We start from the raw sequence: 25,197 nt of genomic DNA on the forward strand, positions 1-25,197 counted from the left end.
TTTATGGGTGATTGTGAGATGATTGATTGAGTTTAAGTTTAATTTAACTTATTAGAATTATTAAGTTAAGTTATGAATTGGTTAAATTGATTAGATTTAATAAATTTATTTGATTTAATAAATTTATTTGATTTGAATAAGATTTATTAATTTATTTGAATAAGATTTATTAATTGATCTATTTATTAATTAAAATTTATTCATTGATTAGTTTATTAATATTAATTAAGATTTATTCTAAATTTTATCTAAGTCCATCTCACCCTTTTCTAAATTATCAATCAGGGAACCTTATAGATTTATGTGAGATTGTTAATTTTATCTTTAATTTAGATTATCATCTAAGGATTGATTTATATTTGGGTTAGACTCAGGTTTTACAATCAGTTAATTAAATATTCATTTTAATAATTGGCTTCCAGACTATGGTGAGGCACTAGGCCTTCTTGGGTATGGGATCATCCACCACTTCTAAACAAAGCCTTTCAAAAAAATTAGATATTTAATTTCCTTACAGTAACTCCTAGGTCTAATTAGTCAAGTGTAAATCAAGCCTAAGTCCTTATCTAGCCTAGTCTAAGCATGTATAATAAAGGCAGTAAAGTAAGTATCAAACAGATTTATTAAACAATAGAGATGATCTTTCTATTGGCTCCCCCTTGATCATAGCCTCGATAGGGTCTATCAATATAATGGATTTGATCCTTGGGGACTCAATATTGACCAAGCCCAACTTGATTAATCAAGTTTGACTTGGGGACCCATGCTTGGACTAATTTTCTATTTTTTTTCTATTTACAAGTGATAAGTAAGATTTGTATGTTTGTTTAGCCTTAAATCCAAGTCCGGATCGGTTGTAGACAACTCTTTGTTTTCCAAGAATCAGATCAATATTCTTTGAACCCAAGGTGAACCGTTCCAACGTGTCCTTAAGTTCTTTAACTTGAGTTTTTAAATTGGAATTTTCTTCCTCAAGTTGTTGGACTTGAGTTGAACTTCCATTTTGAGCTGGCTTAGTCAAAGGACTTAGTTTAGTCTCTTCCTTAAGGATTGTTACCTCCTTTTGGAGTGACTTGACTCGAAGGTTGGAATTGGCTAACTTACACATGAGATAATTAACTAAATTATGTAATTTATTTAATTGAGAGATTCTTACAGTGGGGTTAGGCTCTTCATAAACGGATACGAATCCGTGGTTTCTCTCAGATTTTGTTTCCAACTCGCTCTTGGTTTCTGATTTGTCAACTTGTTCCTGGGTCGTAATTGCTAGGAAGCTTATCTGTTCGAGCTCTTCGTCTGAGTCTTCTGAAGAAGACTCATCCCATGTCGCCTACAATGTTTTCTTCTTCCTTTGCTTCTTTGTTTCCTTTTGGTTCGGATAGTTGGCTTTGATGTGCCCCTTCTTGTTGCAGCTGTAGCAGGTTACTTCAGACTTTACTTTTGGACTTGATTTCATTGTCTTCGATTGAATCACATTATTGATGTCTTTCTTGGTGAACCATTTCTTCTTTTTGTAGAGATTTCATACAAGGTTGACGAGTTCGGTTGCTATCTCGTCGTCGTCATCTTCTGAGTCTGGTTCTTCTTCTGACTCGTGTTCAGTTCTGCGCTTTGCTTATGATTCCCATGTTCTGCTCGTTCCTATAATCAAAGTAATACCTTTCTCGGTCGGAGTAGTATTAATTTGTTCATGAAGCTTAAATTTAGAAAATAATTCATCTAATTTGATTAATGACAAATCCTTAGACACTTTGTAAGCATCTACCATGGATGCCCACAAGGTGTTCCTTGGGAATGCATTTAATGCATACCTGATGACGTCGCAATTTTCAACCCTCTGTCTAATCTTGTGGAGTCCGTTCAGTAAATCTTGTATGCAAGTATGAAGTTGGCTCGCGAACTCTCCCTCCTACATTTTTATATTATATAATTTATTCAGAATTAAGTCTCATTTGCTTACCTTTGTGTAGGAAGTGCCCTTGTGCAGCTCGATCAACTTTTTCCATAACTCTTTCACGCTTGAGAATAGACCGACTCAGTTCAGCTCTTCTTTTGTCAGACCGCATTGTAGAGTGCATATTGCTTTGGCGTCAGCCTCAATTTTCTTCATCAAAGTTGTGTCCTAGTTTTGGCATGACATTGTCTTTCCAACACCGTCGAGTGGAAGTTCGAGACCCGTTTGGATGATTATCCACATCTCGACTTGAGTCTTATGGTGGTACTCCATTTGACTTTTCTAGTAGACAAAATCCTCACCAGAGAAGAGGGGAGGGAGTGTTGTGCTACACCCTTCTTGGTGGGCCATTTAAGAAGAAACCTCGTGCACAATAAAAAGAGAGTAAAGGTTCCAAGACTTGGTCTTGGATTAGTAGTGCGGGAACAAAAGAATATAATCAAACTCGAGTGGTGTTTACATTGACTTCAAGAAATGAAAGAACTCGATCTATAAAATAGATCATAATGTGACAATTTATCTATTTTGATTTACTCTAAAAATTAAAAATTACCATGAGAGAAAGAAAAAAAATGCTTGAATGGTAGTTTCACCGATTCAAAACGACCCCACTCTGATACTAATTGTAGGATCAGAAATCGCTAGAGGGGGGGGTGAATAGCGCTCGTGGCTAATTTGTTCATTTCGTAAATATGTAGTGGAATATAGAAGTAAAAGGTAATCGCTAACACTTTGGTTACTTGGTTCGGAGCCTGTGTTGACTCCTACTTTAAGGTCCGCGATCGTTGATCACTTTCGGTGGGCAATCACTATAAGCTCGAGAATCATTACAAGATTAATTATAAGTACTAAATTTAAAAAGATTATACCTACAATAAAAGATTATGGAAGTAGTCGTCGATTGTCGCAACAGCAGCTGAGCGTCGTTGAGTCATCTTTGGATCAGCACACAGAAGAAGGATGGCAATATTGTGTTGTCATGTGCATATGCTCGAGACTGGCTTAAATAGCCTACTGAAGGCGCCTTCAGCCTCCATGGAAGGTGCCTCCAGTAGGGATTCTTATCCCCAGTCAATCAGTGTCGATAACTCCCACTACCTGCACTGTTTATCCACTCGAAGGTGCCTTCAGCGTCCTTGGAAGGCACCTTCCATCAGCTATCCAAGGTGCCTTTAGTGTTCTTGGAAGGCACCTTCTGCCCTGCTTCCTATGCATCTACAGCCAATGCGCCCGAGGCACCTCCAAGCTCCATGGAGGGCGCCTTGGGTACTATTCATCCGAGACTTCTCTTGTGTAACTCCCTTCTTGCAAGGCATATTAGTCCACAAACCCTGCAAAACAAAGTTAGCACAATAAAATAAGATAAATACAAGTATTTGACAATCACTGGACTATCCGATTCTGACTTCTGATTTCCCTGAAATCCTAGGTCGAACCGACGATTACTGTTCTCTCTTTAGGGAACACCTCCTCACCTACTCCACTCAGGAGAGTTTACCTATTGTCAGATTGATCCTCCAGACCAACTGGACTTTTTCTTAGCGTCCGAAGCTTCCAGTCTTTATGTTGGACATCTGCTCCACGACCCGTCCAGACTTCCACACGATTTGCGACTCCAGGATTTCAACCTAGAGTCTTTGACTCTAGGATTCTGCCAGAAGTCCTCAACCCATCAAGACTTTCTGCCTAAGGTTACCACCCCTTAGGACCTAGAGTTACCACCCCCTAGGGTTTTCCATCTGCCTAACCGCAGCTAGGACTTTTGCCTAAGTGCACTTAGGACTTTCTTACAATCTCATTCAAACTCTTTAGATCACAAATAACCTTAACTTTAAACCCTTTGCCATTATTAAAACTTAGGTTCGATCATATGATGTTTCCCGCACCAACACCTTCCTATAGGATTAATTAAAAATTTAAGAGGAATGTATTTCTGTGATATTTTTTAATTTTTCCCTTAAAATACCAGTTAAACCTTCAATGATGTTTGTAATTTTTTTCTAGAGTATTCAAAAAAAATGAATGTAAGTTTTCCTTTTCTATCATTTCTATTTTATCTTTTAATTTTACATTTTTATCTATTAATTTTTGAAAATTTTCTTTTAAGCATGCATATTCTTTCTTTGATTTTACATACTTTGTTCTCTTTTTGTATAATAATTTACTTAGCATTTGCATAATTTTAAATAATTACTCTGGAGGAAGTTTACTTACCTGACTTACCATATATTCGTCGATAGACCCTCCCCCTTCATTATTATTTTCTTCTGTAGTGTCTCTCCCTTCATCAATGATCATTTTCGAGGTACTTTTGTTATCTTCTGGTAGATATTCATCTATTAGTGTTGTTTCGGCAGATTCCTCGGTCTCGGATTCTTCCATCGACGACTCAGTGTCCATCGAGGAGTTGGATATGACTTCTTTTGACTTTTCATAGAGCTCCAAGAACTTTTTCCAAAGTTCTTTTGCGCATTGGTAATTGCCAATTTTGTCTAGTTCTTAAGCAAGAAGAACACTCAATAGATGGAACTCGGCCTTACCATTTGCTATAAATTTGTCACGTTGCGTCTGAGTCCAAAGATGATCCTCAAGTTCTTTTCCAACTTTTCTTTTGGGGATATCAAAACCAAATTTCATAGAAAGCATTATATCAAAATCAGTTCAAAAAATACTTCCATTTTTTGTTTCCAGGATGAGAACTCTCCCTCAAACATTGGTGGATAAATGCTGGGTCCGATCATCTCGTGTTCTTTGTTCGGCAGTTAGTCCTCCTGAAGCAAACCTTGCTTTGATAGCACTTGTACGACCCTAGGTGGCCAGCTAGAGGGGATGAATAGCCCTGTAAAGGAAAATGAACCTTCCTCAAACTTTATACCTTTATAAGAATCAACACTTGCATAAAAGAAATAAGATAATAACTAAAGAAAGGAAGAGGCACAAAAGATTTACTTGATTACAACCGGGGAGGTTGTTAATCCAAGGAAGATGAAAAGCTCACTAATGTCTCCTTCAGGCGGAGAAGCCTCTTATAGAAGTTGAAGTATTCAATTACAGAACAAGACTAAAAATAAATCAATTATAAAGGTTGTTCGTAAGTTTCTGGGACCAGGGCTATATTTATAGCCATGGTCGGGGTGCTTGGAAGGGTTCCAGGTGCCTGGGAGGATAAACTTTTATCCCCGTTGTAACAGAATGGATAAAATCCTGCTCTAGGCGCCCGGAGTCTAGGCTCCCGGATTCAAAAAGTCAACCTTCTGTTGACTTTTTGTCTTGGCCTTCCACTCTGGTTCTGCTCGTATTGGTCCAGGTCTTCCACTTCGGCTCCACTCTCTTAGGTAATCTCTGTCATCCAAAATAGGGCTCACCCGAACCCAACTTTCAGCCTTTGAGCAACCTTCCGCTCCTACTTCTCGTCCCTCAAAAATGTCGCACACCTCCTTCTCATCTGCCAGCGTACTCTTCCACAGCACCTTGTCCCTTGGATGTACCGAGCCCATCGCCTCTCTCCCGTGCTGTCCTTCTAGCTAGCTGTGTCTTTCGCTTGATTTTCTGTGCTCCTAAGTTCCTGCACACTTAGACACAGGGGTTAAATACTAACATGACTTAACTTGACTTGGTTGATCATATCAAAACTGCCATGAGGTACTTACAGAAGGGCATAGGAAAATCTGCTTATAACTCAAGTCTAAGGCTCGAGTGTTTGGAATTGAACCTCTGACCGGGTGGCCGGTCAAAGAGCACAGAGAAACTCGCTTATAACTCGGCACTAAGGCTCGAGAGTCTGGAAGTCATGGCTCTTGAGCTAAGTTTTCCTGCATTTTCATTAAGCGTGAATATTCAATAGGATATATAAACACATTGCAAGCATACTCTCAGGTTTGATAAGGTTGTAGGTAGTTAGCACTCCATGACCGCTCCAAGTCTCTTCCTCAACATCTTGGAGATAATATGACCCCGAGGTGAGTCTCTGAACCACCTTGTATTACTCGCCCCATTACAGCTCTAACTTACTGATGTCCCCGACTGGCTTAATCTGCTTCCAAACTTGGTCGTCCACTTGAAAGAACCCTCCAATTGTAATTTTTCTTCATTCATTGATGATATTATACTAGCCAAGAGACAACTTGATCTATGGTCTTATCTATTAAATTGAGCTCCCTAAGACACCGACTGCATTATCTTGATCATACAATTATCTTTGATCAAACTCCGAACATCTCCACCATAAACAAGCTGAAAAGGAATTATACCTATGGCTTCTCGAGGTGTAGTGTGGTAGGCCCACGACACACTAGGTAGTTCATCCACCCAACTTCCTCCAACATAATCTAGCTTAGTTTTGAGTCCTTTAATGATTTCCCTATTGGTGACCTCCATTTAACCATTACTTTGAGGATAAGCTACAAAGGTGAAAGCGTGTAAGATGCCATAACTTGAGCACCACTCCCAAATTTTGTGAAAGCTTCGTTTGACCCTAGAACTGCCTTCCATTATCCAACATGAGCTTATGAGAAATTTTATATAAACATATGACATTTTTCCATAGGAATTTGATGAACATATGCTCGGTTATCTTAGTCGATACCTTAGTTTTCACCCATTTGGAGAAATAATCAACAAATACTAAAAATAATCTTTTTTGACCAAGTTTTATCGGGGAGGGTCCTACAATATCTATTCCCCATTGGTCAAACGAACATGAATATTGAAGTCTTTAACAATTTTATGGATGGTGCGAAATGTTCTGATATTTTTGACACGATAAATAAGTGGCCACGAGTTGAACCGAATCGACTTGCAAAGTGGATCAAAAAAACCTGACTAGCAAAATCTTCCAAGCAAATGACCGAGCTCCTGAGTGACTTCCACATGAACCCTGATGAAACTCTTGTAAAATGTACTGCACATCATCCAATCAAATTCACTTAAGCAAAGGGTGAGAGAAAGCCCCCTTGTACAAGTGGACTCCAACTAATGTGAACTGACCAACCCTTTTCTTGATCATATGCACTTGCTCCCGATCGGATGGTAAAATTCTTTGCTAGAGGAAAGAAATTAACAGTGCTCTCTAGTCAGTTTGTAATTCTATCTCAGGTTGTCTTTCAATGTAAGCTATTAATAATGTTGAGTCCATAGGCTTATCTAAAGTCTATGGGATCAAAGAATCAGCTAACTTGGCTAATTCATCCACCTTCTGGTTTTCTGCTTAGGGGGTTTTCTATAAAGTCACTTCTTGAAACTCTGCTATCAACTTCTCAAATACAACCGCATACAACCTTAACTGTTCATTGTTAATATCAAATTTGTCCAATAATTATTGAGCCACTAACTGAGTATCTTAGTAGATTAAGACTCAAGCGGCTCCCACATGCTTAATGGCTTGTAGACCTACTATCAATGCTTCATACTCTACTCATTATTGGTGGCTCGATAATTCAGCTGAACGGACAATTGTTGCCTATCTTTGTAGAGTGATATCATAAAAATTCTAACCCCGCTTCCTTGCTGAGTGGACATTCAGCATCCCATTGGAATTTGGTTGCACGATGAAGTATTTTGAAGACGTGCAAGCTCCGGTCGGCCGATTTCAAAATGAAGTCAAGCAGTGTCATAATTCGTTCAGTCAGCCATTATGCTTCATTCAGATTATGCAGGGAAGCCATATCCTGAAGAACTTGCACTTTTCTTAGGTTAGTCTTGATCCCCTGCTCTATCACTATGTAGCCCAAGAAATGCCCGCTCTTAGCTCTGAACAAGTATTTGCTAGGATTGACCTTAAGTTCATATTCCCTCAATATTAGAAAAGTTTCATCTATATCGGCGCATAGATCAACCGCTCGGAGGGACTTAATCAAAATGTCATCCACGTATACTTCCATGTTTCATCTGATCTGCTTTTGAAATACTTTGCTCATAAGCCATTGGTAAGTAGCCTCTTTATTTTTAGTTTGAAAGACATAATATTATAGCAATGAGTTCCTTCTGTAGTGATGAAACTAACTTTTTCATGATCTTCCTTAGCCACCAGGACTTGATGGTAACCATGATATGCGTCCAACATGCATATCATCTCGTAGCCAGAAGTTGAGTCCACTACTTAGTCGATGCAGGGCAAGGGATAATAATGTTTGTACAGTTGGCTCCAATGGTCAAGCTCAAGTTTTGATAAATGATAAATAATTTAAAGTTAGATATTATATTTATCTAATACTTTTACCAACTGTATAAAAAATTGATAAGTTTATAGGACTAGACACTTGGTTGAAGTCTAGATATGTGATTCTAGCAGGAAGTCCAATTGGGTCAATAAGGACCAAAACATTGGCTGAAATCCAGTCGGAATGTTCGATTCCAAACGATTAGCTGAAATCTGGATGTTGATTTCGGTAGGAAGACCTGGTGGGTCAAAAGAAAAGTCAAGTGACTGCAAATGGTAAGTAAAAATAAGTTACTAGAGGAGAGTGATCCAATGAGGATGAGTCCTAGTAGGACTATAGGCGTAGTCCAGCTTACTGCCACTTCGGATGTCTAAGATGAGATCAAGACAAGATCCTAGTCTTGGGAAGATAGGATCTAATTAATAATCATTTTATTTCAATTGTGATAACTCTATTTTGCAGGTTAATTTTTATTTTGGACTAATAAGTGTTTTACAGCTTAAACACATGCTTTACATTGGATGAACAGTGATCTAAGGTGTCTCCATGGTAAGGGATGTGCCTCGGCTTGGTTGGATTAGCCTCTACGTTCTGAGGCTTGGAGGCTCCTCCAGTGGGAAGAAGGTGTCTTAGTACAAAAGGCGCGAAGGTGCCTCCAATGGGAAGAAGGTGCCTCAGCTCGATGGATAAGTTTCAAGGATAAGAAGCAAACTTCTTATATCTAATCAGCACTGATTGGAGGTGCCTCCAAAGGGATTGGAAGCCCCTCCAGTGTCCTATAAAAGAAGATGTTGAATAGCTATTTGAATCGGATCTATCTCGTGTTCATTCCATGATGTAATCAAGCTTCCGACCGCACTATTGCGCTTATGCTATGCTACAACATTGTGACACTGACTCCAAGCTTCGACTTCCATTTACTACGAGTCAGTATATTTCCAAACCAAGTAACCAAATGTGTGCTTTTATTTTCTTACTTCGTTTGTTTTATTCCACAACACACTTGTTTTAAAAGTTTGAAAAAGATAAGTTTTTAAATACACGTGATTCATCCCCCCCCCCACCGCTGTCACCTCTCATGTGCTTCTCGATCCTACAAATTGTCTTTTGGGCATTCCTTGTTCAAATCCCTGAAGTCCACGCAAATGTGCCATTTATTCTCAGATTTGGATACTAGGACTATGTTGGCTAACCAGATCAGGAACTGCACCTCCTGAATATGTCATGTCTCGAGCAATTTGTCCACCTGCTTGTTGGTGCGAGAAGCATCCGACGATCGAACCTTGGTTTTGATAATGACAAAGGATTCAAAGTTAAGTTAGTGTGTGATCTAACATGTTTGAATGAGTGTTTCAGGAAAGTCCTAGCTGCGGTTAGGCAGGTGAAAAACCCTAAGGGGTGGTAACCTTAGGTCCAAGGGGGCGGTAACCCTAGGTGGAGGAAAACCCTAAGGGGCGGTAACCTTAGGTCCTAGGGGGCAGTAACCCTAGGTGGAGGAAAGCCCTAAGGGGTGGTAACCTTAGGTCCTAGGGGGCGGTAACCCTAGGTAGAGAAAAACCCTAGGGGGTGGTAACCCTAGGTCCTAGGGGTTGGTAACCCTAGGCGGTAAGTCCAGTTGGTCTGGAGGATCGGACTGGCATCAGGTAATCTCTCCTGAGGGGAGTAGGTGAGGACGCGTTCCCCGTAGAGGGAACAGTAGGCGTCGGGTCGACCTAGGGTTTCCAGTTGGAAATCCGAAGTCAGACTCGGACAGTCCGAAGACTGTCAATTATTCCTTACTTTGTTTTATCAGATTCTAACACTGTCTTGCAGGGTATTTTGCTTGGACTAACCTTTGTTTGCATGTGAGGAACCTGCTGGAAAAAGGTGGTTCGGGCGCCCGGAACAGGTCCGGGCGCCCGGGATCAAATTTTATCCCTGCCGCGACTTCGCCACGTGGAGCATCCTGGTTGGTTGGACACGTCACACTCCAGGCGCCCGGAAAGGATTCAGGCGCCCTGAATGTCATATAAAAAGAGGGTTGAGGTGCAGCTTCAACACAACAATTGAACAAGCCTTCCTTCTGCTGTGTGCTGCTCAAGAACCGACTCTAAAGTGCTGTTACAGTCGCCGACGACCTAAAGCTTCAGTTATTATTTTGTTGTCGGTATTATTTCAATTCCAGTTGTACTTATTTCCGTGTACTTATTCACGATATTATAGTTGTTGCCCACCGGAAGCGATCAAGGATCGCGGGACTTCGAGTAGGAGTCGCCTTAGGCTCCGAACGAAGTAATTCCCTGTGTCTCTGTGTTTGACTGTCTTTATTCCGCTGCTTATTACTCTATTAGTTTCACGTACGATTTACGATTTCGAAAAATGAAATAGCCACGAGCGCTATTCACCCCCCCTCTAGCGCTTTCGATCCATCAATCGGTATCAAAGCGGGGTCATTTTGAATCGGTGCAACCACCATTCAAAATATTTTTGTCGTGGTATCTTTTTCCGGAGTCGATTAGAATTTAGCCTCATAGCTATATTCTAATTCTTTTTCCCTCGAATCGGTTTTTCTCGGAATTGGTGCAACACCACCCAAGTTCGTGATTCATTTTTTTTTTCGCACTACTAAGCCAGGACCAAGTCCTGGGACATTTTTTTGTGGTTGTTTTTCGCTTTATGTAAAACTGAAATGACCCTTCAAGAAGGCTACAGTACTGCCCGTCCGCCGCTATTCACCGAAGACGACTTCGGGTACTGGAAAGGTCGGATGGAGGCATATCTCCAGACTCACTTTGAAGTATGGATGATTGTCAAAACCGGATTCGAACTACCATCTGACACCACCGGCAAACCACTACCGTACAAGGACTGGGATGCATCCTTAATCAAGAAAGTGGAAGCTAATGCCAAGGCAACCTGCACCCTCCAGTGTGGCCTATCAAAAGAAGAACTCAACCGCGTCGGCCCCTTCAACAGCGCCAAAGAATTGTGGGAGAAGCTAATTGAACTTCACGAAGGGACATCCGACACCAAAGTAAGTAAAAGAGAGTTAATTTTTAATAAATTATTTAACATCAAATTGCAGGAAGGTGAAACAGCCGCCTAACTCCATGCCCGGATTCAAGATCTGCTCAATGGTCTTCATGCGATTGGACAGAAGGTAGACAACCGGGACATCATAAGGTATTCTCTAAACGCCTTTCCAAGGAACACCTTGTGGGCATCTATGGTAGATGCCTACAAGGTCTCCAAGGACTTGTCTACCATTAAATTAGATGAACTGTTTGCAGAATTCGAACTTCACGAACAGACTAATGCACGCCCGACCGAGAAAGGGTTGGCTTTGGTTGCAGGAACAGGGAGATCGCGTGAGTCAAAGGTCAAGCGAAGAACCGAACCTGAGTCAGAAGAAGAACCAGACTCAGAAGACGATGATGAACTCACAATCGAAATAGTCAGCTTAGTAAAGAAACTCTGCAAAAAGAAGGGCTTCAACAAAAAGGATCTCAGAAAGGCCATTCAGTCTAAAGAAGCCCAACCAAGCTCGAAGGTCAAATTCGAAGTGACATGCTATGGGTGAAATCAGAAGGGTCACATCAAGGTGAATTGCCCGAACCAGAAGGATCCAAAGAAACCCAAAAGAAAGAAGGCATTGAAGGCAACATGGGACGAGTCTTCTTCCGAGGAATCCGACGACGAAGAACAAGAACAGACGAACTTTCTTGCCTTGACAGCCCGGGACTTCACCAACGGATCCGGAAGTGAGGACGAATCGGAAGTCGAGTCTGAGAGAAGCCACGGATCTGCATCCATTTCCGAAGGGCCGAACCCCTCTGTAAGTAAAAGTCGGTTATATAGTTTAATTAATTATTTAATGCATAAAGTAGCTAAGTCTAAGATTCGAATTAAAGCGCTTCTAAAGGAGGTAACACACCTTAAAGAAACGCCTAACAACGAATCCTTAACTGATCAAGTTCAGACTGGAACCTCAACTCAAGTTCAAAAACTTGAGGAAGAGAATTCCAATCTGAAAAGTCAAGTCAAGGATTTGAAAACAACTCTAGAGCGATTTTCCTTGGGATCCAAGAATCTTGACTTAATTCTTGGAACTCAAAGGGCAATCTACAATCGAACTGGACTAGGATATAAAAAGAAGTATAAATCTTACCTATCCTTAATAAAACCAAATAGAAAAATGGTCCAAGCATGGGTTGCCAAGTCCAACCTGATCAATCAAGTTGGACTTGGATATTATTGGGCTCCTAAGGATCAAATATATTACCTCAATAAACCTTATCGAGGCTATGATCCAGGGGGAGCTAAAACAATAAAAATTCGAAATTAATTATTAAAATTAAAAATTAAAAATTCAAAATTAATTATTAAAATTCAAAATTCAAATTCAAAATTAATTATTCATTCAAATTCGAAATTAATTTAAAAATTAAAAATTCGAAATTAATCTAAAAACTCAAAATTTAAAATTCGAAATTAATTATTAAAATTTAAAATTCAAATTCGAAATTAATTATTCATTCAAATTCGAAATTAATTATTAAAATTTAAAATTTAAAATTCAAAATTAATTATTCATTCAAATTTGAAATTAATTATTAAAATTTAAAATTCAAATTCGAAATTAATTATTCATTCAAATTCGAAATTAATTATTAAAATTTAAAATTCAAAATTTGAAATTAATTATTGAAATTCAAAATTCAAATTCGAAATTAATTATTCATTCAAATTCGAAATTAAAATTTAAAATTCAAAATTCGAAATTAATTCAAAAATCCAAAAATCAAAATAAAAGGAGGGTCCAGAATAGCTGGCAACTCCGAAATCTATTTACCCGACTGGGTAACCGAACTTAATCTACCCGAAATGGGTAAACAAGAGTAGATTACCCAACAGGGTAAATAAGGATAGATTAAAAGGGTTAGATTTAACTTGAAACACAGTACTGGTGAAGTTTTTGGATGATAGTACGTTGGGGAAACTTGGGCATCGCATGTCTAGGAAGATATGGCTTCGACCTGGTGCATTTGGCCAAGTGGAACTAACCGAAGCTACCCTTAAATGGATCCTAATTAGTTAGACCAAGGTTTAGTATTAAACTCAATGGGTAGGACTATTTGGGAAACCTCGAAGGCATGGTTACTTTAATGAGCTCCTTGTGACTCACCATAGCCCAGAAGTTTATCCAAAGAATGCTTACTTGTTGAACCCAAAGCTAAATCCGAATCTAACATAAAGTTAAACAAAACCCTATAAATTGAACTAATTCATCTCACAGAATAATAAACTAATTCATCTCACAGAATAATAGGAGCCCCTGATTGAAAACATAGATCGGGTGAGATGACTAAGCAAACTCAATTTTAAATCTTACTTAAGTTAAGTTAAACATTTTTCAAAATTAAATTAAACATCAAATCACCAAACAAACCCCCATAGAATCAACTCAGATTAGGTAAGATGCAAAATTAGGAACTTACCTCGATCAAACTGTCTTTTGATCCATCAACTACTTTATGTGTAGGAATTGGATCAATGGATGTTGGACAGTGGATGTTCCAGACATATGACTGGAGATCGGTTGAAGTTCACTAAGTTAAAACTAAAGAACCTAGGATCAGTTGCATTCGGCAACAATGAAAAACTGAAAGTAATCGGAAAAGGTAATATCGAACTTAATTCTGATTTTATTATTCGAAATGTACTCTTAGTTGAAAATTTTAATTTCAATTTATTAATTATAAATCAACTATGCGATACTGGTTATTTAGTCAATTTTACCAAGTCTGAATGTATAGTCAAACATGTCAATAATCCAAAAATCATACTTAAGGGCACTAGAAAAGATAATATCTACACCGTCTATCTACCATCATCCTCAATAAAGTGTTTTCTAACACAACAAGAGGAAACTGAGTTATGGCATAGAAGACTCGGTCACACGCACACAAGACTCATTTCAAAAATGAGTCAAAATGGACTAGTTAGAGGGTTGCCCAAATTAAAAGTTATTGAAAACTCAATCTGTAATGCATGTCAACAAGGAAAACAAACCAAGTCCACCCACAAGTCAACCAATACGGTTAGAACTACCCATCTACTTGAGCTCCTTCACCTAGATCTATTTGATTCACATGGAGTCAAGTCACTAAGCAAGAACCAATATTGCTTAGTTATAATTGATGACTACTCCAGGTTCACCTGGGTAAAATTTCTAAAAATAAAAGATGAAACCTTTGAAATATTTAGTAATTTTTGCAAATTAACAGGAAATGAAAAGATACTAAAATTAAAAGGATAAGGAGTGATCATGGAGGAGAATTTGAGAATCACAACTTCACTGAATTTTGTGAAATAAATGGGTACAAACATGAATACTCCTGCCCTAGAACCCCCCAACAAAATGGTTTAGTAGAACGTAAAAACAGAACCTTACAAGAAGTTGCCAGAACCATGTTAAACGAATATAATCTGTCTAATCAATTCTGGGCTGAAGCAGTTAGTACAGCTTGCTACATTCAAAATAGGATCTTAATTAATAAATTTTAAAATAAAACCCCCTATGAAATTTATTATAATAAAATTCCTAACTTAAACTATTTAAAAGTATTTGGGTGTAAAGTCTTTATTTTAAACACTAAAGATTACTTAGGAAAATTTACATCAAAAACAACCCCAGTAATATTTTTAGGGTACTCAACCACTAGTAGAGCATATAGAGTATATAACAAGAATACCCTAAAAGTAGAAGAAACAACAAATATAAAATTTGATGAAGACACTATAGTTGAAACTGAGGATATAGAAAGTGCTAATCCAATAAACAGAGAAGATGACGAAACTCAACCTGAACATATTGAATCTGAAGAACAAATAACTAATTCAAATGACATAAGACCAACCAGAACAAGCACAAATCACCCATCTGACCAAATCATGGGTGATCCAACTGTAGGAGTAAGAACTAGGTCATCCTATAGAAACCAGAGTCAAATAGCCTTAATCTCAAAAATTGAACCCAAAACCATAGAAGAAGCCCTACCAGACCCAGATTGGACTATAGCAATGCAAGAAGAATTAGCCCAATTTGAAAGAAATCAGGTATGGGAATTAATGCCTAAACCCATTAACAAAACCATAATTGAGACTAAATGGGTTTTTAGAAACAAATTAAATGATCAAGGTGAAATAGTAAGAAATAAATCCAGGTTAGTAGCCAAAGGGTTCAATCAAGTAGAAGGGACAGACTATGATGTAACCTATGCTCCTGTAGCAAGACTTGAATCCATTAGGATGCTGCTGGCCTATGCAGCACACAAAAGATTCAAGCTATTTCAAATGGATGTAAAATCCGCGTTCTTAAACGGATTTATTAAAGAAGAAGTATACGTAGGTCAACCTCCAGGATTTGAGGACATAGAACATCCAAATTATGTCTTCAAATTAAAAAAGGCCCTGTATGGACTAAAACAAGCACCTAGGGCTTGGTATGAACGACTGTCCAACTATCTAATATCAAAAGGGTTCAACCAAGGTCAAATAAACCCAACCCTTTTTGTAAAAACCTTTGAAAACGACATCTTTATAGCACAAATTTACGTCGATGATATCATTTTTGGATCAACCAACTCAAAATTTTTAAAAGAGTTTACCAAACTAATGGAAAATGAATTCGAAATGAGTCTAGTGGGTGAACTTAATTTCTTTTTAGGGTTACAAATTAAGCAAACCAAAGATGGAATTTATATTTATCAAACCAAATATGCTAAAGAATTAATTAGTAAATTTGGAATGGAAAACTCAAAAATCATTAATACACCAATGGCTACTAATGTTAAAATTGACTCAGACTTAGAAGGTAAACCAGTAGACTTGAAATACTATCGAAGTGCGATAGGAAGTCTACTGTACCTAACTGCAAGTCGACCAGACATCATCTTTGCAGTAGGTATGTGCGCAAGATACCAATCTTGTGCAAAAGAGTCTCACTTAACCCTAGTAAAAAGAATCCTTAGGTATGTTAAGGGAACCCTAAACGTGGGACTTTGGTACCCTAGATCTTGCACCTTGATCTAACTGGCTACTCTGACTCGACTATGCCGGGTGCAAGCTAGATAGAAAAAGCACAAGCGGCAGTTGTCAATTTTTAGGGCACTGCCTAGTAAGTTGGTCAAGTAGAAAGCAACACTGTGTTACCTTATCTACCACTGAAGCACTAGGTGAATGCACATCTCAATTACTATGGATGATGCATACCCTTAAAGACTATCAACTTGAATATCAAAAAATAAAAATTTCAATCGATAACATAAGTACAATAAATCTAACAAAAAACCCAATTCATCACTCAAGGACTAAACATATAGAAGTAAAACACCACTTTGTAAGGGATCATGTAGCTAAGGGTGACATTGTACTCAACTATGTTGAGTCAAAATCAAACTTAGCTGACATCTTTACAAAACCCTTACCTGAACTTGAGTTCAGTACACTTAGAAGACAAATAGGAATGTGCTGGGTAGAATAGATACTTTCAATTCAGTCCTTTTAATGTTTTGTTTTTATAACTCTTCTAGGCAAAACTGATTTTTCAAAATCCCCACTTTACTAGACTTTAAAAAGTTGGGTTTAGCCTAGGATTTCCCCTAGAAATCATGTTCCCCCAGGACTCAGCCAGAGCATCTCACAAACACCTAGGTATACCTTGATTTTGTTTGTAAAACATAGAATGGTGTGAGATGTATAGGGTACAGCCTGGACTCGAGAATGCTTATTTCTGTGCATCAATATGAGTCTGGGCGTTAAATACGTCACTAAAAGTAATCAAATCAAGTCTTCCAGCCTTAGTCAAATCTAACTGGATCAATTTACTTGACTTGACTAACCAAGTGAATACTATTGCCCTCTAGGCAATCAGTAAGTAGCTAAACGGTTAGACAGTTGGTGGAGGAGATAATAAGTTTAAGCATCTCTGTACTTAAGGGATCTGATACCTGATCAAAACAAATCTTGACTCATGCTTGGACTTTAGGGCTCATATACCTTACTAAAACAAATGGCAAGCTATTATCGCTTCTCCATTGCCTTAAGTATTCTTGAAATTCATTTCAAAAGCATGCCTTAAGCAGCTTTCTCAAAAACCTTCTCCAAATTTAAAACTTTCAAGTGTCCTCTACTTTGAAAATTTTTGTTAGAAAGGCATTTAAGCTGAAACTTTTTCAAAAATTCGTTAAGTTAAAATTATTTAAAACTTTAAATTTTTTTTTAAGTTAAATTTTTTCTGAAGTTGAGAATTTTGTTTGAAAATTTTTTGAAGTTGAAAGTCTAGTTTGAAAATTTCTAAAGTTTAAAAATTTTGTTTGACAATTTCTGAAGTTGAAAATTGTGCTTTGAAAATTTTTTCAAAAAATAGCTCATTTTTGATATATGGCAAAGGGGGAGAGTAGAGAAATTCAAGTCAAAGAAAGAGTAGAGAAATTCAAAGAAAATATTTTAAAAGGGAGCCTGTATTAAGGGGGAGCGATGTTTATCTTGCTATCACGCTTATCCTGTTTCTTGTGCTTATACATATCTTTTACTTAACATTGAATTTCAGTTGCCATTATCAAAAAGGGGAAGATTGTTGGTGCGGGAAGCATCCGACGATCGAACCTTGATTTTGATAATGGCAAAGGATTCAAAGTTAAGTTAGTGTGTGATCTAATATGTTTGAATGAGTGTTTCAGGAAAGTCCTAGCTGCGGTTAGGCAGGTGAAAAACCCTAAGGGGTGGTAACCTTAGGTCCAAGGGGGCGGTAACCCTAGGTGGAGGAAAACCCTAAGGGGCAGTAACCTTAGGTCCTAGGGGACGGTAACCCTAGGTGGAGGAAAGCCCTAAGGGGTGGTAACCTTAGGTCCTAGGGGGCGGTAACCCTAGGTGGAGAAAAACCCTAGGGGGTGGTAACCCTAGGTCCTAGGGGTTGGTAACCCTAGGCGGTAAGTCCAGTTGGTCTGGAGGATCGGACTGGCATAAGGTAATCTCTCCTGAGGGGAGTAGGTGAGGACGCGTTCCCCGTAGAGGGAACAGTAGGCGTCGGGTCGACCTAGGGTTTCCGGTTGGAAATCCGAAGTCAGACTCGGACAGTCCGAAGACTGTCAGTTATTCCTTACTTTGTTTTATCAGATTCTAACACTGTCTTGCAGGGTATTTTGCTCGGACTAACCTTTGTTTGTAGGTGAGGAACCTGCTGGAAAAAGGTGGTCCGGGCGCCCGGAATGGATCCGAGCGCCCGGAGGTCCGGGCGCCCGGGATTAAATTTTATCCCTGCCGCGACTTTGCCACGTGGAGCATCCTGGTTGGTTGGACACGTCACACTCCAGGCGCCCGGAAAGGATCCAGGCGCCCTGAATGTCATATAAAAAGAGGGTTGAGGTGCAGCTTCAACACAACAATTGAACAAGCCTTCCTTCTGCTGTGTGCTGCTCAAGAAACGACTCTAAAGTGCTGTTACAGTCGCCGACGACCTAAAGCTTCAGTTATTATTTTGTTGTCGGTATTATTTCAATTTCAGTTGTACTTATTTTCGTGTACTTATTCACGATATTATAGTTGTTGCCCACCAGAAGCGATCAAGGATCGCGGGCCTTCGAGTAGGAGTCGCCTTAGGCTCCGAACGAAGTAATTCCCTGTGTCTCTGTGTTTGACTGTCTTTATTCCGCTGCTTATTACTCTATTAGTTTCACGTACGATTTATGATTTTGAAAAACGAAATAGCCACGAGCGCTATTCACCCCCCCCTCTAGCGCTTTCGATCCATCACTCCTCTCGGATGATTTTATTTTGCTAGGCTCTAAAATCTTGTTTCCTATGTTTGACTAGTTGAGCATTCGGACGAACATGGAGCACATGTTCCATAACTATGGTTGATATACCTATGATTTCCTAGGTCATCAAAGCGAACACATCATTGTTGCGCATTAAACACGCAATTAGCTCTGCTTTGAGCTTAGGGTCAAGTCAGCCACTATCTAAGTGGTGGCTTTCAACCGACCCAAATTGATCTATACCTCCTCCTTCTCTTCATAAATTAGTATTGGGGATGCTTCATGAATGGCATTGACATACACTCACTAGATTTTCTAAGTGGCGTGAGATTTGGTCTTTATCATTTCTATATATCACTTGCACACAACCAGCTAGTTCCCCTTCACCTCTCCCACTGAGTCATTGATTGGGAACTTGATCTTCTGGAAGTATGTGGAGACGATTGCTTATAATTTATTCAATGTTGGTCGGCCTAAAATCACATTGTAGTCCAAGGGCACTCCCACCACAATACAAGTTGACAGGAGGGTTCTCAACAGGGGTTCCTCCCATAAAGAGATAGCCAATCGGATCTGTCCAGTCGGCTGTACTTCATTGCCAGTGAATCTATATAAAGGCATCATCATTGGCTGAAGTTCACTCCTCTCGATCTACAACTGATCGAACACCTTCTTGAAGATAATATTAATAGAAGTCCCTGTATCAACAAAAGTTTGTTATATATTATAGTTAGCTATAATAGCCTTGACGATCAAGGCATCATCATGCAGCACTTCCATGCCTTCTAAGTCATTGGGATCGAAGCTGATTTCTAGCTCCTGTGCTTGACTACACCTAACCATATGGATTTCCAATCGGTGAGTGTGTGACTTTCTGGCTCTGTTGAAGTCTCCATCGGTCGTCCCGCCCACTATTATGCCAATGTCTCCTCGAGTGGCGTTGCTATGATTTTCTTCTTGCCTAATAGGGGGGCGCTCATGCTTGACTCGGGCAGTGGCCGAAGCCCTATTCTCTCGATGTTGGGGTACTTGCTGGGGCCGATCATCTTTTAGATGTCTCTTCTGGGTGGTTTTTCGGCCATTAATAATGTCTGTTATTCAGAGATGGAGACCATAGTTGGAACTCTTGGTTGGTCGCTCTACGTCTTCCTTGATTGTACCTATGACACGCTTGAGTGTTATGGGTTCTCATACGATGATATGTGCAGAAAGGCTAGACCCATTGATGGGACTCAGCGAACGGTTCCTGATTAGCTTCCACTTGTTGTACACATTTAGCCTCTTTTGGTGTTGATGCGGCTGGTGTCCCACTCATCATCCTTTGTGTGGAAGAGGAGGGAGAGGAGATTAGTGTTCGGAGGTAGGGATAGCAGAAGGCGCTGCTACCTCCTTCTTTCGAGCAAACTGAGCCTTATCCATATTGATGTACTTGGTCGTCCTTTTGAGCATATGATCAAAATTTCAAGGAGGCTTTTTGATCAGGGACCAGAAGAACTCCCCATCTATGAGCCCTTAGGAGGAGACACTCACTAAAATCTCTCAAGTGGCCAAAGGAACATTAATGACCACTTGGTTGAATCATTTGATGTACACCCTTAGCATCTCCTTAAATCCTTGCTTGAGGGAAAATAAACTTAGCATGGTATTATGGTATCGATGACTGCTCGTGAAGTGGTGGAGGAATGTCTTACAGAAATCCTTGAAACAACAAATGGAATCAGTGGGAAGTCAGTTGAACCATCTTTGTATTAAGCTAGAGAGGGTAATTAGTTGAACCATCTTACGAAAATCCTTGAAGTAGCAAATGGAGGCGGCGGGAAACTAGTTGAACAGTCTTTGTGTCGAGTCGGAGAGGGTAGTCAGGAACCCTCGACATTTAAGGTCATCTGTGTTTTAATGGAGGATATTTGTATTTTCAAATTTGAATAGATAGTCTTCTGGGTTGGTCACTCCTCCATACTCTTCGATCATTAAGGGTCAGAAATGGCTTGGTAGTTTATCCTCCAATATTTCCTGGGAAAATGACATACTTACTTGCACGTGGGAGCTACTGGCTACCAGAGCTTTCCCCTTCTGAAATCCTAAGAGGGTGTATCTCCAGAAGATGATCCTTGGGACTTCTCCGCTCAGCCCATATCATTAAAGGTCGTGTGAAACAATGCTCGATGATATGCGAGCGGGGATGGGGGCGCAGGTGGAAGGCTGGTTGGCTGTATAGGTACTTACACGCCTATCGGAGGAGGAGGAATCAGTTGGAACTCAGTCGTCCCTTCCACTTGTGTCCCTCACTTGGTGTGTGGGCCCATCATTGATACAATTGGTGTTAGGACACATGCGGCTGGCAAGAAGGGGGTGAATTGCCCTAAAAAAATAAGACCAAACCTTTCTCAATCTTATAACTTGATTAAGACATAAAGAATCAATAAGCTAACTAATTAAAAAAAGATGCACAGAAATTTATTTATTTTATAATCAAAAGATTGCTAATATAAGACTATGAAAAGCTCACTTATGAAGATCTCCTTCGGGTGGAGTATCCTCTTACAGCATTACAACTACTCACAATTAGAGTAGTAGAACATTAAAGAAATTCGTGTACAAGTGATGATCTGAACTACTGAGACCAGGGATCTATTTATAGTCTGTTGGTCGAACATATCCATTTGCTGACGTGGCAGCTTCAGGGGCCTGGAATAGGTCTGAGTGCCTGGGCGTGGATTAAGTTTTATCCACATCACAGTGGTTCGCAACGGCTCATCGAAGATAGAATTTTCTGGTCCAGGCGCTTGGACTAACTCCAAGTGCCCGGACCAGCTCCGGGCACCCAGACTGTGCTGACGTGGCCCCGAACAACAACGTGTCGAGGAGGTGCCCTAGGCTGCCCAAGGTAATTCTGGTGCCCAGAGCATTCGGGAGCTTGGACTTGGTCTAGGAGCCCGGACAATCAACAACTTGTTGATTGTCCGGTTCTCCTCCGATCTGGCTCCGTTCACTTGGGTGATTCTGGCCATCCGGAATAGAGCTCACCCAAATCCATTTTCTAACCTTCTCATCAAGTAAGCTTCAGTTCTGGCTTCTTGTCCCTCGGAAATTCCACGCGCTTCCTTCTCATCTGCCAGCATCCTCTTCCGCAGCATCTCGTCTCTCAAATGCACTGAGCCCTTCGACTCTCTCTCGTATCATTCTTTTCGCTAGTTGTGTCTTTCGCTTGACTTTCTATGCTTCTAAGTTCCTGCACACTTAGACACAGGGCATCAAATAAACACAGGATCTAACTTAATTCGGTTAACCACATCAAAACTAACTCGGGGCACCAATAATCTCCCCCTTTTTGATGTGCATCAACCCAAATTTGAGTTAGGGTAAAAAAAATATAATAAAAACATCAAATAACATAACAGTTAAAACTAGAATTTTGTAAACTATAAAATTATAAGTATAACCTCCCCTAGACTTAAGCTCTTATATCTCAATCTCCCCCTTTGATCACAGCAAAAAATAAAGTCGGGGAAAAATAAAGTTAAAAAAAACTAAATTTTTCAAGATTTATGAATCATATTTTAAAATTTAATGTTAAAAATAATTTAATATTTTTTAAAAAAAAATTCTTAGAGTGCAACATAAGTATTTAATATGTAGAAAAAAATTCACAAAAGAATTTCTAAGGGTGCGTTTGGTTTTCACGTTTTCCATTTTCATTTTCTGAAAAATGCACGTTTTCTAGAAAACAGAAAATGACTTTTTGTCATTCTCTGTTTTTCTAGAAAATGCTATCTATTTTTTTTAGAAAACAGGCACGAAAAACGCAAACCAAACACCATTTTTCAGAAAACGCGCGTTTTTCAGAAAATGAAAATGAAAAACGCGCGTACCAAACGCACCCTAAGTATTTTAGCCTAAATAAGTTCTTTTGAGTAGAACCATAGTTTTTGCAAGTTAAATTTTAAAATTAGATTTTTATACAAATACATGTCTAAAATATTTCTAAGTATAGATAACAGAATGCACAACGAATAGAAAATTAAAATTTTTTAAAAATAAGTTTTCAAGATTTTTTGGCTTTAAAAATAAGGTTTTTGGTAATTAATCCATATAAAATTTACTATTTATCAAAAATTTACAAAAAAAATATTTTCAAATAGAATTTTAATGGATCTATTAAAATAAAAAAATTTGGATATGAATTCTGAAAAGAATGATTGTACTAAAAATATTTTTAAATAGACATGATTCTTTTTGAAAATAAATATTTAAAAATAGTTTTAATAATCTAAAAAGTATGCTATTTTTTATTGTTATTAAAAATATAACGGTAATTCTCTAAAAAAATTAGGTTTCTTAAAAATCAGGTTTGTTTGAATTTTAAATTTTGATTTTTAATAAAAAATTCATAAAGTAATTTTTACTCGAACAAAAATTCTAAAAATTTAATACTGAGAGATTTTTCATTCTCGTAATAGAAGAAAAAAATTTAGCAATAAATATTAAGAGTAAGCATACAATTGAAATTAATATTGCTAAACATAATAATCATTTATTTAGACTAAATAAGATTTGGGGGCCCAAAATAAATTTTTACCTATTGGGTTAACAAAAAATTTTTGGATACATATTTTTGTGATACTTTTATAATTTGGCTCTTATGGTATTTAAGATATCAATTAAGGTTTCTATAATTTTTTCAGATATTTTGATTAACACATGCAGAGTTTCTTGATTTTTCAATTTGGTCTTTTAGTTTTTCATTTTCATCTTTTAATTTATCATACATTTCTAAGGGACATGTATTTTGATAAAATTATTTTCAATTCTAATATTTCATTTTTTAAATTATTATTTTTAGATTTAAGTTTATATAAGGATCGACTCATTGACTTAATACTTGAATATAATTTTTCAGAAGGTAGTAAATATACCTCACTTACCAAATCTGCTCTGAAGTTTGTTTCTTCCTCTTTGCTGTAGCTTTCTTTTGAGGAGCCTCCCCCTTTGTCTATGCTCTCCTCCTCGTGACTTTCCATTAGTGCAAGTCTAGCGTACTCCTCCAAGTCAAATTCTAATGACGACTCATCCCAAGTCACCTTTAGGGTTTTGTGCTTTGCCATTGTACTTGGTCCTTTCTTGATGTCCTTCTTTTTCATCTTTGGGTAATCCTCCTTGATGTGTCCCTCTTTATTATAGTTATAGCATCTTATCTTCCTTACTCTTCTTTTCTTTGTCTACACTTGATTAAAAAATTTCTTAAATTTCCTTACCATATATGTTGTTTCATCATTGTCGAGGGAAGCATCAACATCTGAATCATCATTCTTGGCTTTTAGAGCAATATTGTTTGACTTTTCTAATTCTTGAGAATCTACACATCAAGACTCGTGAAGTTCAAAAGTTGAAAATAAGTTTTCAAGAGTACTTGCCTCTAGTTCCTTAGAGATATAAGATCTACTAAGGTTGACCACTTTTGAGTTCTCAGAAAAACGTTCAGTGTGTACCTTAAGGAGTCACGATTTGTTACCTTTTCTCCAAGGTTGTTGAGATGGCTGATCAGATCCTAGATCCTTAATCCTTGCATAGTGTTGGGCTATCTTCTCTCTCTTGTTCATCTGGAGGTTCATCAGTTGGCTTCAGAGGATATCCTTCTTTGCTAGTTTGGCTTCTGAAGTACTTTCATGAAGCTCTAAGAATTTCTTCCAGCGATCTTTGGTGGAGTCGTAGCTTCCAATCCGGCTGACCTCCTGGAGTGGAAGAACACTAAGCAGATGGAACTTTGCTTTTCCATTAGCCACGAAGTCAATCTGCTCCTTCTTCGTCCACGTGTACTCTTCTTTCTCAGCTCTGTACTAATCTGTGGGTGCTACAAAATCATATTTTATAATTAGTAATATTTCAAAATCAGCCTTGAAGAATACCTCTATGCGTTTTTTCCACGTTGTGAAATCTTCCTCAAATTTGGACTAATAGATGTTGGATCCGGCCATTTATTTTTCTTCAGATGGTGATTAGTCCTTCTGAAGTGAGCCTGACTTTGATACCACTTGTTAGGACCCGTGCAACCGGCAAGAGGGGGTGAATTGTCCTGACAAAAATAAGACCAAACATTTCTCGATCTTATAGCTTGATTAAGACACAAAGAATCAATAAGTTAATTAATTAAGAAAAGAGACATAGAAATTTACTTGGTTTGCAATCAGAAGATTGCTAATTTAAGACTATGAAAAGCTCACTTATGAAGATCTCATTCAAGCAGAATAGTCTCTTACAATATTGACAGCTCATAATTAGAGTAGTA

The sequence above is a fragment of the Zingiber officinale genome, chromosome 10B (assembly GCF_018446385.1).
Source record: "Zingiber officinale cultivar Zhangliang chromosome 10B, Zo_v1.1, whole genome shotgun sequence".
Taxonomy (NCBI): domain Eukaryota; kingdom Viridiplantae; phylum Streptophyta; class Magnoliopsida; order Zingiberales; family Zingiberaceae; genus Zingiber; species Zingiber officinale.